This window comes from Spodoptera frugiperda, chromosome 22 (genome assembly GCF_023101765.2).
Source record: "Spodoptera frugiperda isolate SF20-4 chromosome 22, AGI-APGP_CSIRO_Sfru_2.0, whole genome shotgun sequence".
NCBI lineage: Eukaryota > Metazoa > Arthropoda > Insecta > Lepidoptera > Noctuidae > Spodoptera > Spodoptera frugiperda.
In genome coordinates, this window is record NC_064233.1 from 7,367,214 (window position 1) to 7,384,102 (window position 16,889).

General features: G+C 40.0%; 2 protein-coding genes across 2 annotated transcripts in view; one reads left to right on the forward strand and one right to left on the reverse strand.

The window, feature by feature from the left end:
- Positions 1 to 16,889, forward strand: part of LOC118279989 (aspartate--tRNA ligase, cytoplasmic) — a 169,257-nt gene that overhangs the window by 52,987 nt on the left and 99,381 nt on the right. The gene's annotated exons all lie outside the window — the stretch shown is intronic.
- The window catches only part of LOC118279819 (zinc transporter foi), a 56,140-nt gene that overhangs the window by 33,947 nt on the left and 5,304 nt on the right, over positions 1 to 16,889 (reverse strand). The gene's annotated exons all lie outside the window — the stretch shown is intronic.

Genomic DNA, 16,889 nt, shown 5'->3' on the forward strand with positions numbered 1-16,889 from the left:
ATTGAAGATTTGGCGACATATCAACAGATGACGTCACATAAAACTGGAACTAGGGACATTCTACACTGGCTCTGGCAACGCTCATCTCAAGTATGGACAGTCAACAGGATCGACCTCTGGTTTTGGCAATAATTTCAGCTAATTAAACCAAACAAAAAGCTACCAAAACAGTAGAATTTATAACATGGTAACACAAAATTCTACCCAAATAACATTTATACAGAATCCTATTAAATTGAGATAAATCTTTCGTTTAAATTATATAGGTACATTTTTGTATATCTACTCTGTACATACACATACGGCTACGCATCACCAGTTTATCATGAACTCGCTTTGTATGATCTTTCCGCACATTCGACGGTCAATTTATATTGGTTTTATATAGCTTGATTTGAAGCTGTAGAACTTCTATAAAAGTAAATGATGCAGTTAAATGTCAGTAGTTCACCTTTTAACAGTTAATTCCAAGTGCCTCGGTAACAAGTCGTTAGTTTTAACGATGCTAATTTTTAACCAAGCAAGATGGATTTAAAGTACGAGTAATAATAGTGGATTATGAAATGATAAGTATTTTTATTTTATGTTTTTTTTTAACGTGGATCGGAGTTATACGTGTGGCGAGTATATACGTCATTTTTACGTTTAAAACGTACCTAGAAGTGTCGTCATGCGATATTTAAAATCAAATACTTTCGAAGATATATAGATTTTAAATAATATAATAAAAAGTTAGGCATCTACCCTAATACACACACACAACACATACAGATTGGAACACACCAAGAATCGTTTCGTGTAACATTCAACAGCGCGACATGTTTTTTTTTTAACTTTTATTGGGGGAACATCATCAACTTGATTTTCGAGCCGGAGCATCGGTAACCTGCTAGGCAATCCGCAGCTTCGGGTCGACATTAGCCCTACTGGGCCTGATGGCTCTTTGAGGAGCGCGCGAAACGTGACGCGCCGTACGCACGAATACGCGCCAATACGCGCGACATGTTGCACACCTGTCGTTCACCTAGCGGCTGTGCAAACCATGCATAAAACGTTTATCAATGTCTTAACTCTCCAAAATCATAAAAACGTATCAGAAATAGATGCATTCATCTTATTACTTGAGATTTATTATAAAAATAAACACAACTATAACACTTCGCCTTGCTTCTACGTCTATAAATATCCGCAACAGTAATAAAACTATAAGAAAAGAAATAAAAATCATACCTTGATTCAATAATAAAAAAAACTCACTACAAAAATCCCACGACTGTTTAAAAAAAACATCTGACGTACTATTACGTAAAAACCGACGCGAATTCACCAATAATACGACAATCATAAATATTCCACACGTGTGACCAATCACACGGCGCGTTTAAATCACAACCTACATTACCACCAATCAGAGTGCGGAATCTCGCGCGTGCGTCACACACACGCAGAATGAATTAACCTTCTGTGATATCTGCGTAGTGTATGCCCGAAATACATCAACGCAATTACGTGTCGGCTAGCAGTCCGTACGATATGACGTACAATGCTGGCCCAGTGACCCACACACTTTAAAACCGACACGCCTACGCGTCAATGGACAGCGAAGAGATTTCAAGATGTTTTTTTCGTTGCTATGGCAACTGGGTAGTTCTAATTTGCGATCGAGGAAAGATCTTTCGTGGTAGATTAATGTACACGTCTACAGAGCTGTCTGTTTTGGTAAGATGGAAAAAATATTGATAACTAGCTTCTGCCTCTGGCTTCCCTCGCGTTCTTGTAGGATAAAAAGTAGCACAAACTATCCCTGTTTCTAATTTAATCCCGGTCCTTTGAGACGTTTTGACGTGATTGAGTAACAAACATACATACAAATACATAATCTCATAAATTTTCGCATTTATTATAACAGTGGCTCCGATCGCGTTCCTGAGGGATTAATAGCATCCTATGTGTTATAGTCAGTTTTACTTATTCCAGACTACGATCTATCGCTGTTCCAAATTTCATCCCGATCCTTTCAGCCGTTTCGACGTGGCTGAATAACAAACATACACATAAAAACATAAACTTTCGCATTTATAATATTAGTAAGACAGTATTCAGTCTGTCTCTTTTGCCGGGTGGTGACGGCGAGCAGCGTTCAAGACATTTGTCACTCCCCCCGATGAACTCATGGCTGTCGCTAGAGTCAATTAAGGGACTACACATTTGACAGAGACTGGGCAGCAGCGCTCTCTGATTAACCTGACATCAAGGGCAGTCAGAAACCTTATAAATATGGAAATTTGGTCTACCCAATGATTCGTAATGACTACACGGTTGGCGTGGTGGCTGGGCAACGGGCTACCGTGCAACGTGTAGCGGATTTGCGTCCCGCACGGAGCAGCTCTTTGTGTGATCCACAAATTGTTGTTTCGGGTTCGAGTGTCATGTGCATGTGAACTTGTATGTTTGGAAACACACCTACGACACAGGGGAAAAACATAGCAAAAAAAGGTATCTGGGGGCACGGTAGTGCCCCCGCCAAGACGAGCCAAGCGAAGCGCAAGCGCAAGGGCACTACCTACCTTTTCTCGAAGCGCTTCGTCGTATTTTTGAACCTTCATAACTTGAGTTTGGGTTATACCAGATAAACAAAATTTTCAGGATATAATGTCAGTGGTAGACTTAATAAACCTCTAAAGTTTCAATTGCATAGCTCTTATACTTTAGATTTTATTGATATCTAAAATACCCCGATTTCGTCACTCACTCACTCACTCACTGATGATCAACAAAATTCTTAAGGTACTTCCTGAAGTCCTAGAAAACTGAAATTTGGTATGTAAGCTAGTATTAGTACCCAAACAACAAAAAAATCCTAAAACTTGGAACTTTTACCCCCAACCCCTTAAACTAGGGGGTGAAAGTTTGTTCGAGACTTCCGCAACTTTTGACGCTAGAGGTCTGAATGCGGCCGCGGAGGGTAAAAATTTGAAATAGGGAAACTTAATTCCCTATTTCCTGCTTGAGATCTGAAAATTATACACAAGTACATAGAACACAAACTTTTCATCAAATCAAAACATTATCCTACCCATAAGTACTTAGATATGAATAATATTACTACACTTCACTTCGGTAAGTGTTTATTAATCAACCTATACTTTTGAACATAAGCATCGTAAGTATAGTATGCGCCAACGCCCGCCGCCTGTCCCCTCGTCCCCGCGCAGTAGCTAAAAATAATCGGCCCGTCAGCGAGCGCGGCACCCGAACGCGGGCAGACGCGCGAGGGCAGACGTCGTTGACAAATTTTCGGAATATTTCGGTGATTTAAAAGTTTGCTATCGCGGAGAAAAAAACCATTTGCCTAATATTTAATTGTTAGTAGTTTAGTAGGTAAAGTTTAGTAGGTAAAGGTTTAGATACTAGTGTTTTAATTTTCATTGATAAAAAGTATTAGGATTACGTTTGCAATTTTCTTATAAATTTAGTAGTTTAGTAGGTGAAGGTTTAGTTAGGTACTAGTGTTTTAATTTTCATTGATAAAAAGTATTAGCTTTACGTTTGCAATTTTCTCACAAATTTAATTAAGAAATTCAAAGATTGAATAAGTAGGTATATGCAATTAAGCAGTATAGGTTAGTAGGTATAATATGTTTATGTAGGTACGACTTAGTGAGAATAATTACTACCATGTTCAGTACCTAAGGGTACTTGGGATAGTGTAAAAGTTTTACATGAAGTGGAGCTGGGACCCCGCCGCCATCGTGTGGTTAATATGCCGGGAGACGGTTCCTGCCTCTTCCATTCCTTGACATATTTAATGCATGAACGAATAGACGTTGAGATGGCGTTGCAAGTCAGGACTGCGAGACAGGCGGCGGAGAGGTAAATCTTTCGATAGCGTCGTATAAAAAGTGCTGCAGTGTATACGAAAAAAATCCGAAAACCCTCCTCTCTCAACTTTCCCTCCCTCACCCCTGTATCTCACAAATAACAGCACGTTGAAGAATTCTGTTTATTACGGGATCAAGTTGAGTTGAGGGGGCTAAAAAAAGTAGAATCTGAAATAGGGAAACTTAATTAAAACCTACAAAAAGAAATGAAATCCCACAAAAACATTTCATGTTAAATGTTGCCAAGACGAGACCATATTGCCTGCACTGTCAAAAAGTAATCAGATCTAGTGTGGAGCCAAGTTTGTAGGCGTGCAAACCTTGGACGTAACTGGCGAGTTGGCCGCACGGAAAGAGCTTAGAAGATTGAATAGATTTTTAAGCTCAAGCCCATATGACGAATAGCAAAAAGTCCGTGCGGCCGACTCGCCAGTTACGTCCAAGGTTTGCACGCCTACAAACTTGGCTCCACACTAGATCTGATTACTTTTTGACAGTGCAGGCAATATGGTCTCGTCTTGGCAACATTTAACATGAAATGTTTTTGCGGGATCACATTTAGCGGGTTGAACAAAACCAAATACGTTTAAGACTTGGTTCCTAATACGGTAAAAGGGTAAAAAGAGAGATCCGTTGTCATACAATTCAATATTTCCTTATAATAGACGTTCGACGCATAGAAATGTTTATATAACACGAAGCCAGATGAAAATGTAGTATGATAATATTATCAAATACGCAGCTAATTACATTTCATACAATATTATTAGACTATGTGACTTCCTGAACATTCTAGTAACAGGTGACTCATTGAAGTAAGAATATAGGAGACAGTTGATGTGTTTTTTTTATGGTAAATGAGCAGACGGATCATCTGATGGCAAGTAATAGCCGCCGCCCAAGGACGCCCGAAATACCAGAGGCGTTACAAGTGCGTTGCTGGATTTTGGGGGTTATGAATTTAAGGGTTATTGAGGAATGGAAAAAAACTAAACATAACGCAAGCGTTGTTTCACGCAGTTTTCTGTGAGGCCGGGACGGTTCGACCGAAGTGATATCACCACTCCGGTCGAACCAGCCCGTTCCTGCCGAAGCATGGCTCTACCAATCTCAAATACTGTCTTCCTCTAGCTCTAAAACTTTATTCCTGTTTTTTTTTATTTTTTATTTAATACTAATTTTCGAGCCGGAGCCCCGGTAACCCGCTAGGCAGTCCGCAGACCTACAACCTGCCTGCCATGCGAATATGACTAACACTTTTATGTAGAAAAAGCCCATCTCCTCTAGCCATAGGCTACTGCTGATGATGAATATGTATCTACAAGTATTTCTTTATCAACCATAACCTCAAACAAACACGTGACGCGACACGAGAATACGGAGTATATTTTTACACCAAATCGTTAATCTGTATTGAATAACTACTTGTAGTTCATCAGTCAGGTCCGCAGATAGCGTTATCAGTCATTATGTCATCTGACGTCACTGTGTAATATTCAGAGTCGTGTTGTCGATGTCTGCCAGTCATTTAAGTCATTTGGGGATCTTTGAGTGCCTCGAGTATTTTTTTTAAAGATCATGCCGATTATTATAAATAAGTGATGAGCAGGGTAAAAAAACATTACCATCATATCAGCCACGTCTACTAATGAAAATAGGTGTCTTCATTTATTTTTTCTTATTGAGGAGGATAAATCATCCAATGACTTCTCCCGCCTTGGGTGAGGCGTTCTTACTCCTGTTCTTCAAAGAGTTCCGCTAGGTGGTCCGCAATCCACAATTCATCTGTAGTAGTCGGATGGCTCTTTAAGACGCGCGCGGAATGCGACGCGTCGCAGACTCGGGTCTGGATTTGGTCGGGCGGCGAGCTATCCTTGCTCACCGTCCGCAGACTCGTTACGGTGGCTGGAGATCGTCTCGTGATTCCCAACGCCCGGACTGTCGCCTACCTTAAGACTCCTAAATCGAACCAAGGTATGGCACCTCTGCAAAGCCGGGATGGGCCACTAATTTTAAACATTATGTTATTTCAGACTACATATACATACGTATTCTGATTTGTAAGCTTGACTGTTAAAAACGTTTCATATACCAGTTTCTACTAAAGATAGTCAAACAACAAACAACGCGTAATATTATGTTATACGTGTATATAACATAACAATGTTTTATGATCGTTACATCAGTCATGATTGTGTTGGCGCAGGAGACACGTGTACAAACATTAATTACAATTATGTATGTATGTATTAGCGGCTTATGTACATAATTACATAGCAAAGGTATACAAACATGTGTATGTATACAAATTGTTCAATAGAAAGGTCATTTAATATGCTTTATTTTTTGAGGGGGAAAGTCATCCTATGTCTTCTCCCACCTTGGGTGACAGAGGGAGTGTCATCCAATGTCTTCTCCCGCCCTAGGCGAGGCGAGAGGGAGTGTCAGACTCTTACTGACTAAAAACCACCCCGTTCCTACTCCTGCTTTTCGAGCCGGAGCCCCGGTAAACCCGCTAGATAGTCCGCAGCTCCAGAAATTGCAGAATGGGTAGGATAAATATTTATGTAATAAAAAAGGAATTATCCGATTTGATGCAGTCATTTGAGAATTAAAAGAGCGGGATAGCCATGCTTAAACACTGTTAGACACTGTCCGCAGTGATACCACGGCCTCACAGAAAACCGGAGCGAAAAGCGAGTGAGATTACCGGAGACCCAATCTCCCATGACCAACACCAAAAGATCGCCAACGCACTTGTAACTCCTCTGGCGTTACAAGTGCCCATTCGAGTCGCCAATTGCTTACCATCAGGTGATCCGTCTGCTCGTTTGTCCCCAATACCACACAATATAGATGTAGGCATGTATAATATGGATGAGGTCGACAAACTTACGTACAAAAATGGCAAAAAGTCATACGAGCAAAATTATATTGTCCCACTTATTCTCATTTTGCGTACGTACAGTTATCTCATGACCTTGTTACCAAATGTCTAGAGACGTCTAGTTAACTCAACGCTTGTTTCTTTCAATGCGGTTAACTTGATAACTGGTTGTTAAGCAAATATCTGCTTTTTATTATATTCTTGTTGAAAGAAGGGTACACACTTACCATTAAAAATGTGCTTTCCAAAAAAAGATAAGCAGTATAGATTTTTAACGCCATTCCAAGCGAATCTTCCCAATCCCCGATTCTCCAACAACACTTGAATTTTTAACCACCAAAAGGCCGGCAACGCACTTGTAACGCCAATGGTGTTTCGGGTAGGTATACATAGGCGGCGGCGATTGCTTGCCATTAGGTGATCCGTTTAATCGTTTACCGGCTTTTAACATAAATAAAAAATATTGGACGGTGGTGTAGTCTTGTTTATTTATTTTTTTAATTTTGCGTATCATTTTCTGTCTTCTTCGGCTCATTAGTGATCCAATGACCACTGGAGTAGAGGGAGCGAAAGAGGTATGCCAGAAACGTGGCATTTGGCATTCCACTGTCTACCGCAACGGGAGACGGTGATAGGTAAATGTATGTCTGTACCAGCAAGTCTACCAAGCCTGTCACGAATGGTGACAAAAATAGGTGACCTATTAATAAACGGACTATTTTTGAATCCTAGTCATTGTACTTTCGAAGAGAGTGGCATCTTCTTAGAGTATGAATAACTGCCTCAATTTCGTGACGATGCAGAGTAGTCACGTGCCAAAAAAATAACGTTCTGCAATCAGAACAAAGACACGCAGATTTGTTTCTTTTTGGGAATTAGATTTTACTAACATTATAAATGCGAAAATTTGTGAGCTTGTGTGTATGTTTGTTCAAGTCAAAACGGCTTTTCAGCCGTACCCTTGTAACACAACCGGTAACCGGTAACCTGTAACCTCAGTCACACAACGAATCCCATAAGTGTGTCATTATCGTTACAAAACATTTATATTAATCTTTAAAAAAAGGTTTCCCCAAACTCTCACTATCTCACTATAAATACAAATCCATCACAGCTCAATACAATTTTTCATCCACTTAAATGAAGAAAATCGTATTAATTTATACCAATTAAACCATAAATAAGTACTTTTGAAACGTCAACAAATAAAGAAATAAATAATAGTCTGTCAGTCAGCGAAGCTAGGTGCTCGTTCCAAAGTGTAGCATTTAATGGAGAAGAACGAGCAAGAAATTCAATTCGTTAAAAACATCCACTACCACATAAAAATCAAAACAAACCACTGTAAACTACACTGAAACAGGAAAACAAGCGCTGAAACTGAAGCAAACTGCAGCCAACGATCTTCCAGCAGTATACTCTTGCTTCATAATAAAAATCCGCCAAAAATACCCACAACTTGTCGTGTTGTAATCGGCGTCTATTTCTGCGCAGACGCACGTGTGTGACGGCACGTTGCGAACTCGCCGGTTGATACGCACATCCATGAACATTATATGTCTAAAAGTCTTAACAAACTCTCGGGAGTATTAGGTATTTCGTTACTTCTTAAATAGTTCATGTCCTTCTGCGTGTCAGAAGAGGCTTTTACTCAGCAGTGGGAGGACAATGACAGGCTGATAATGATGATGATAATGAATATACCTAGGTGGCATTGATTAAACATGTCTCCTATAAGTGTTTGTGTGTATATTTGTTACTCAATCACGTCAAAACAGCTGAATGGATCGGGATGAAATTTGGAACAGGGGTAGATTATAGTCTGGAATAGCACATAGTTAGACTTTTTATTCTACGGGAGAGCAGGCGTGGCTCGAAAAGCAGGAGTAGTAACGGGGTGGTTTTTAGTCAGTAAGAGTCTAATACTCCCTCTCGCCTCGCCCAAGGCGGGAGAAGTAATTGGATGATTTTCCCTCCTCAAAAAAAAAAAAAAAAACATTATATTTTTCTTAAATAGCAAAAGCGTTATCAGAAAACGGTATATGATTGAATTAAACAAGGTGTAATATTGTATATCGGATTGAATTTGATACAATTGTATTCGGTTTTGATTGTACTCCTCTGAGGTTATAGGCTATCTAGCGACGCTCACGTGTATAGCACGTGTGTGAAATTGTGAGATATTGGCAGTTTATTTATTTTTATGAAGTAACATTAGTAGCTATTTGTTAAACTTACTTTCTGTAATAACTATTGTAGACAAATTTTATAGATTACTGATTAAAAGTATTGAAATTCAAACAATTTGATTGGTAAATTCTTTCATCTATATAAAAAAAAACTAGCAAACCCGCCGATTTTCACTGTTTTTCTGGTTTTCTGTTGAAATTTTTCCTTGCTATAAACCTCATGGAGCCCGACACCTTCCCAACGAATGCAAAACCGTGGAAATCGGTTCGTGCGTTCTGGAGTTATAGCGTCAGGAAGTAAAACCCGACTTATTTTTATATTATAGTTAGAAGTTATACCGAAATGTTTCTTTGCTACAAACTCAAAACTAATAAACGGATTTTAACGCGATTTTCACCAGTAGATAGTGCGATTATTGAGGAATTTTGTATACATTTTGCGTATACTGTACCCTTAGTATGAGTTTGCTTTACATTACTCTCATTGGTTGTTTTATTTGAGCCGGCCAATCAGAGCGCCGAACGCGTCTCGATTACTTTAAACGTAAAGTAAACTCGTACTAAAGGTACTGAAGACTAAAAGCTGCATTAGAGAAGTAGTTAAAACCTAATAACCATATTACCATAGTCATATAATTAAACAATGTGGGCAGTATTCCCGCGATAGCCATCAAAAGAGAATGAGGCTCCCACGGCTCGCACTCTCATGAAGTCATGACACTTGCACGCAATTCTGACATGCAATACGGCCATTCTTTCTCACTGTCTGGCTAATGCAGGCTGAGAATTAGGTGCTGATTTCAGTCAGGGTAGTAAATAAGAAGGTGCCTTTCAAAGTGAGGATGATATTCATGCTGAATCAAGACCTACTTCTTAAGCGGGGATTTGCTAAAATCCCTAAAAGACGAGCGGTTGGCGGATCGGCCACATCACCGATTTAGATTTTGCTGTCAGTTTGTCGGTGGCTTATCGCAGTTTTAGGACGTGTCCAGGTTTATATCTTTAGAGTAATTTAATTATAAGAACTGCTGGATTTATGTGGCTAACCAACTAACAAACATAATTGTAAGAGATTGATGAATGTAGATGAAGCGGAAGGGGTAACTATGTCAGAATCGTGGCATTTGATGTTCTATTCTCTCAACCTACCGAAGATGCGCAGCTCGAGTATCCGATGTATAGATAGTAGGGAAGCCATCCCTAGCACTCATCTTTTCATATAAAAAACATAGCTCAGCTGAGTCCGTTTCTACAGTGCTAAACCATGTGTAACAGCAACGTAGCATAGCACATCTCTGGTGGAAAAGCATCCCAAGAATCCAGATGAATATAGCTTACAATTTCCTTAGCTCAATACACCACTGTATAACATTAAGCCTCATCCTACTGGCCTAAACACAGATACATTATACAACTTTTTTTATTGTCTGGTAATGAATGGACACTGCACACGCGACGAGAATAACTAAGTCATTCAGTATACCTTTGTAACGATACCACAATTGGAATTGAAATGTATGTATGTGTGTTCGCCTTTAGATATCATGACCATCATGTATTGCCAACATGGTTTGGTTTGCGTGATCCGGAGCTACGGACTACCTAGCTGGTTTACCAGGGGCTCCGGCTCGAAAAGCAGGAGTAGGAACGGGGTGGTTTTTAGTTAGTAAGAGTCTGATACTCCTTCTCGCGTTGTCCAAGGCAGGAAAAGTCATTGGATGATATTTCCCTCTTCATAAAAGGCAGCTTGGAGATCGCAGTTGAGGTCTCCGTCAAATGTGAGTCTTATAGGTGGCTCTTATGACAGTCCCTCAAAAAAAACGTGGTTTTATTTTGCAACAAGGCCTTTACTCAGAAAGATACTTGACTACACGTTTATGATAATGATTGTCATTTGCCTGAGTTATCCCAAAGGGAGAGGTTTACTTCTAAATGATTGACTGCACGACTGGCGCAGTGGCTTATTGAACGGTTGCTAAGCAACAAATAGCGCCAACGTTTTGGAAGGATTAGTCATAATAATGAAAAACCCCTAAGTAGCAGCAGGGACATTTTCACGAGCGTATTATTTTTTTCTCTGCTGTTGCGGGTATGGGCGGCGCTGATCCCTTCCAATCAAGTGACCCGTCTGCTTGTTTGCCCCATATTCCATAAAAAACATATTTGCCATCAAATGCAATAAAAGAGCGACTCAGGATTCGATTACAACTTCAAGAACTAAACAGCAATAACAAAAGTTTGGATAACCCCACTAGAAATGGCATGTTTGTTGAAGGCGGCCTTTACCCCCATTAGGGAGGGGGGAGTTGTACCATCGATTCCATTGAAACTGTTTACATATTTGATTTGACCTTAATCTATATGAAGACGTAAGCATTTCGTCTAAATAATTCAACGCCCGACCTTCTACAAAACGATTTTGTATTTTTATGAAGAAAAACTTCACATTTTCGTTACATTTCAGTGCTTTTTGCTATAGTAGATGGCGCCGTAGTCGATTATGGTCCTGTCAATTTAATACGTGCATCTCCGTCTTCCGATTTTGGTAATTAATTTTAGGAAATAATCATCTCTCGCCTACTAGTCCTTACTTTTTCTTGTCCTCCTCCCAAAATTACTTTGGTTTTTTTTTTTGAGGACGGAAAATCATCCAAAGACTTCTGCCGTCTAGGGTGAGAAGGAGAGTCAGTAAGAGTCTGACACTCTTACTGACTAAAAAACCACCCCGTTACTTCTGCGGCTTTGAACCGGAGCCCTGATAACCTGTTACGTTATCCGCAGCTCCGGATAGCACAATATATCTTCTTCCATTGCCTCCTATCACGTCCCAAACCAATTTTTCTCGCAAATTCCATTCATCAGCTGCCTGATTATTAACTTCGGTTGCTTCAGCGAAATTCAGCGACCGAAAGATTTGCATTCGATCTTGACCTCCAATACAAGATTTCGCCATTTCTCACCGTTCACGCTATTTAACCACAAACTAATAACTGTCAAGAACAATTTAGTAAATGTCTTGATTAAATAATAACAAGTAAAATGACTGTTGCTAAGTCTTATGTACTTCTAAAATGTCCCTTTGCAGGTCAAATTATGTATGTAACGTCACGCTTTTCACCTAATGCCGCTATACAATGTATACTCACTTCTCACCATTTGTGTTATAAGACCCATGTGGTAGGCCTATTGCCATAATATACTGGGCTCCAAGCTACTACTGTTTCGAAAAAAAAAAGCCCAGTAAGACTATTCTCGACCCGGTAATCGAATCCGAGATCTTTTGACCCGGCAGTCGTACTTGCGACTATTCGACCTCGTAGGTCGAGTAATCAACAGTGTTGCTAAGTCAGTGTTTCAGAAGTACATAATACTTCTGAAACGTCCCTTTGCAGGTCAAATTAATAATGCCGTATCAATATAAATTGAGTGACAATTAAGTGTTTGTGCTGTGTTATATACACATAGATATAATGTATTGTATTTATATGTGATCTAATTGTTAGTTAGGACCGCCTGGGCGGAATAAATTTTATGAAGATTGGTTTCCTACCCACGCGCTTACAAGTACCTAGTGTAGTAGCATAGACGTATCATTATATAGATTACATAATATATCATGTAGCCGTAATATAATATGTTTATTTATTTTTTATATTTGATGGGTCGACGTTTGGCCGCTATCTCGCCTGGTGGTAAGTGATGATGCGGCCTACAATGGAGCACGTCTGCCCATAAGCAACCTATTCACTCGGGCTTTGAAGACACCCAGGTTATACCCATCAGGAAACAGACTCCGGCAAAGAATTCGACTCTTTAGCAGTTCGCACAAGGAAGCTTGTAGTCACACAAGTTTATAGTCCAGCAGTGGACACTATGAGCCTTCTCTACATAAGAGGCGATTGCCTTAACCTCCTTGCTTAGCAGGCAGGCTGGGAGACGCAGTTCTAAAAGGTTCAGTTTTATCAGAGATTCTGGAGCCATGGAGAACCTTCTCCATGCGAGAAGAGTCTTTGGTCAGCAGTGGCCACTAATAGGCTGTTGATGTGTTATCAGAGAGCTATGTTGCTCACTCTCTTCCAAATGAGGATTCTCTTAATTGTCTCTTACGCCACCCACCGGAAGAGTAGCAGTGGCAAAAACTTTTTTTTTAGGGTTGAAAATCATCCAATGACTTAGTCACTTAAAAAATGACACCATATGGCTTAGTCAGTAACAAAAAAAAAGTGCAATAAGATGACGCTACTAATTGTAAGAATAACGCGGGAGCTGCGCAAACGCATGTGATCTATATCACCCACACAGACGTGCAAGTGGACAAATATTATTGTAAGCGGAAATAGGATGATGCCTGCGTGTGATTCAGGTGACAAATATTAGTAGGAGAAATGATATTTACTTCTGAAAAAATATCGTGCTTCTTTGATGAGTTCCGGTAAAAAGATATAACGAGAAAATAAGCAAGACGATCTAGAATCTTTGACTACACGGTTGGCGCAGTGGCTGGATAACCGGATGCTGTGTAACATGTCGCGGGTTTGATTCCCGGGATTCCGATCCACATTCAACTCTTTGTGTTATCCTCAAAAATTTTGTTTCGTGTCCAGGTCTAAAATCACAAGGTATATTTAGTATTAGGTTTTTTTTTCAAACTCATCCTATGATTCCTACCTGGGGCGAGGCGAGAGGGTATGCCAGACTCTTACAGACAAAAAACCACCCCGTTCCTACTCCTGCTTTTCGAGCCGGACTCGACCCGCTATACAGTCCGCAGCTCCGACATTTAGCATTAGGTACTTAGGCAGTATAAAATAGAGCATGTGAAACCAACGATCACAATCGTTGTGCCAGCACAATTGTCGTAATAGCCTCTCGTTATCGTTGTAGAGACCTATTAACGAGACTCCGTTGTAAACATTACGTATAGTTACGTGTTGGTACACTGACCGTTACTTGTTCAATACATACACACACAACGTCATGCCTTTAATCCCCAAAGGGGTAGGCAGAGGTGCACATTATGGCATGTAATGCCACTGTACAGTGTACTCCCACTTTTCACAATTTGTGTTAAAGTCCCATGTAATAGGGGGTGAGCCTATTGCCATATCCTGGACACAATTCCAGACTCCGTACAGTAGCACGTCTGGATTTCTCGGTACTAACCGAGAAATTTTCGAAAATCCGAAAAATGCCCAGCAATACTTTGCCCGACCCGGGAATCGAACCCGAGACCCCTTGTTCGGCAGTCGCACTTGCGACCACTCGACCAACGAGGCAGTCAGTTGTTCCATTCATTGAGCCAATATTAGTCTAGGTTTAAAGATATGATGTAATATTAGGTGTCATACACACAAAATCTCACGCCTGTCTCCCATGGAGGTAGGCAGAGACAATGGAACGCCAATTGCTACGAATCATCATCAGTCTTTTCATGCATGCTCGTCGGTTAAGGATACTTTTAATTTGGCCCTTCTTTAATATATCGCCAATCTGGTCTAGAGCGCCCTCTACAGACGGCCCCATTTATATCCGGCTTGTATATTTCTTTTATAAATCTGCTTTCATCCATCTTTTCTATATGTCCAAACCATCGTAACATCCTCCCAATCACTTTTTAATCCCTTTTCCTAAAATTAGGTGAAAGAAACCATAATAATTTAAGTACCTTTTCGTCAGTTATAAGTAAAAATTCCAAACTACAATGTCCAAATCCTCAATCTTTGAAATTCCCACCCTCCAAAACACCTCTAGTGTCCATGGGCGGCGTTGTTTGCTTAACATCAGGTAATACGTCTGCCGTTATAACCCTTAAAAAACGATTTTAATGCTAGAGAGAAAGTTTAAACGGATTTTTCTTATTAAAAATGACCTATTGTAATTCTAAGCTAAGTAAGTAAGTAATTTAACGGTATTACAACTCTGTAGGTACTCTAGCAAGATCAATAAACCATTAGTTCCGGTTTCTTATCATCTGAACATCTTCACAACAAAGAAAGAGATTATTTTTCAAGTTTCTAGCACTTTCTAGATCCAACCAGTTAGTCGGACGTCTAGATTCTAGATTTATGCTAGTACCTAGATATAATATTTACTTTCTAATATTAAGTTTCGCTAGTAATAGTTAGTAAACATATATTTAGCTAGTTATAGCGCTTTCATTAAGGCGACCTAGATGTTTAGTAGTCTAGAGAACTAGACTGTTTGTTTCCGTGATTAGGTAGGGTCTTTTTATAGGGGGAAAATCATCCAATGACTTCTCCCGCCTTGGGTGAGGCGAGAGGGAGTGTCAGATTCTTACTGACTAAAAATCACCCCGTTCCTACTCCTGCTTGTTGAACCGGAGCCCCGGTAAACTCGCTAGGCAGTCCGCAGCTCCGGATCAGCATCAGCCCTACTGGGCCCTATCAGTGGTGGTCTAATGCTAGTCTCTTTGAAACGCATGGGTCTGGTTTTGATCGGGCGGCGAGCTGATTAGAGGTCTTCTAATCTTGATTATTGATTATACGTGATTGACAACTAACTAACTACTGAGCTGAGCCAAAAGTTATTTTTTATGAGATAGACGACAAACACGCATACTTATGGTAAGCGATCAGTGCCGTCCATGGACACTCGTAACTAGAGAGATTAGAACCAGTAGAACTTGACGGTCCTTAGGTTCGATATTAGGTTAAGGTCTACCCATGGATTAGAAGCAACTCATGCGTCACATCACACCAGTTCTTCATCATTCAGAAACTGGTTGTGGTAATCGGTGACTCACCAACTAATGCTAGTAAAATGTAGCTAGGGTTGCCGTTAAAAGAAAATTTAATCTATATGGTGTGTGATATGTATAAGAAATAGCTACTCCTTGCCTTTGCTAGGTTTCACCCACTGCTCGGTTCGTATGGATCGTGGCGTGATGTTTTACAGCCTATACCCGTCCTAGTCCCCGTCCTGAACGGACTATCCAACACAAAAAGAATTATTCATATCCGACCAGTATTTCCGGAGATTATAGCGTTGAAATAAACAAACAAAGAAATTTTTCTGCTTTATATTAGTTATAGAAAAAGATAGAAGATAATATAACGTATTTGTAAACGAAACCACAGCACAATCTTAGTAAAAGGCAATATTTTAGATCTTTATTTAACGCATTAACTATAGATAATAATTAATAATAAAAACAGTAAAGATACAGTAGACTCATAGAGCAACGCGGACCTCGTACGGAAGCCTGAAGAGTAGACTGTACTATAAACGGATAGCGTAATGTCGGATTGATTCCTGCGTTACGTTTCGTGAGTGCGATTTCCGTATAAAACATTTTTTTTAATAAGCAACCGGAGGCCCAATTACCCCATTTTTCCAATCTTCCCAATCCCCGATTCCTCAATAAACCTTATAATTACTAACCCCCAAAAGGTCAACAACGCACTTGTAAAGCTTCTGGTGTTTCGGGTGTCCATGGGCGGCAGTGATTATTTAACTACCAACAGGTGATTCGTCTGCTCGTTTAACTACCGGCTTATATCCCTCCCTATCGCCTCCACCAAGGCGGCGGGAGAAGAAATTGGATAAAAGATAGTATTTCGTTGTTGACAACCCTATAAACAGCTTTAGATAACTGACCTTACGTAACATCACCTTCAGTAGCAAGGGACTATAGTTATGGTCAATTATTAAAAGAAAAAAATAGCAGAAGTTGCCATGATAAAAAATATAACTAAGGTCAATGTAATAAATAACACATTAAAGGCCTAATAAAAAAGAAAACTATTCTATTTGTTGAGTGTAGCTGTTTTATCTTCTGATTAATTTCGTTGCGGGATCCAAGACAGTCATTCATGTCCCTGGGACGCGCCGGACTTCAATGTTCCGGTGTTTTCATGGTTGTGTCTACTGTAGATCCTGGTGCACAGGAGTTGCAGCGATATGGGAGGTTGT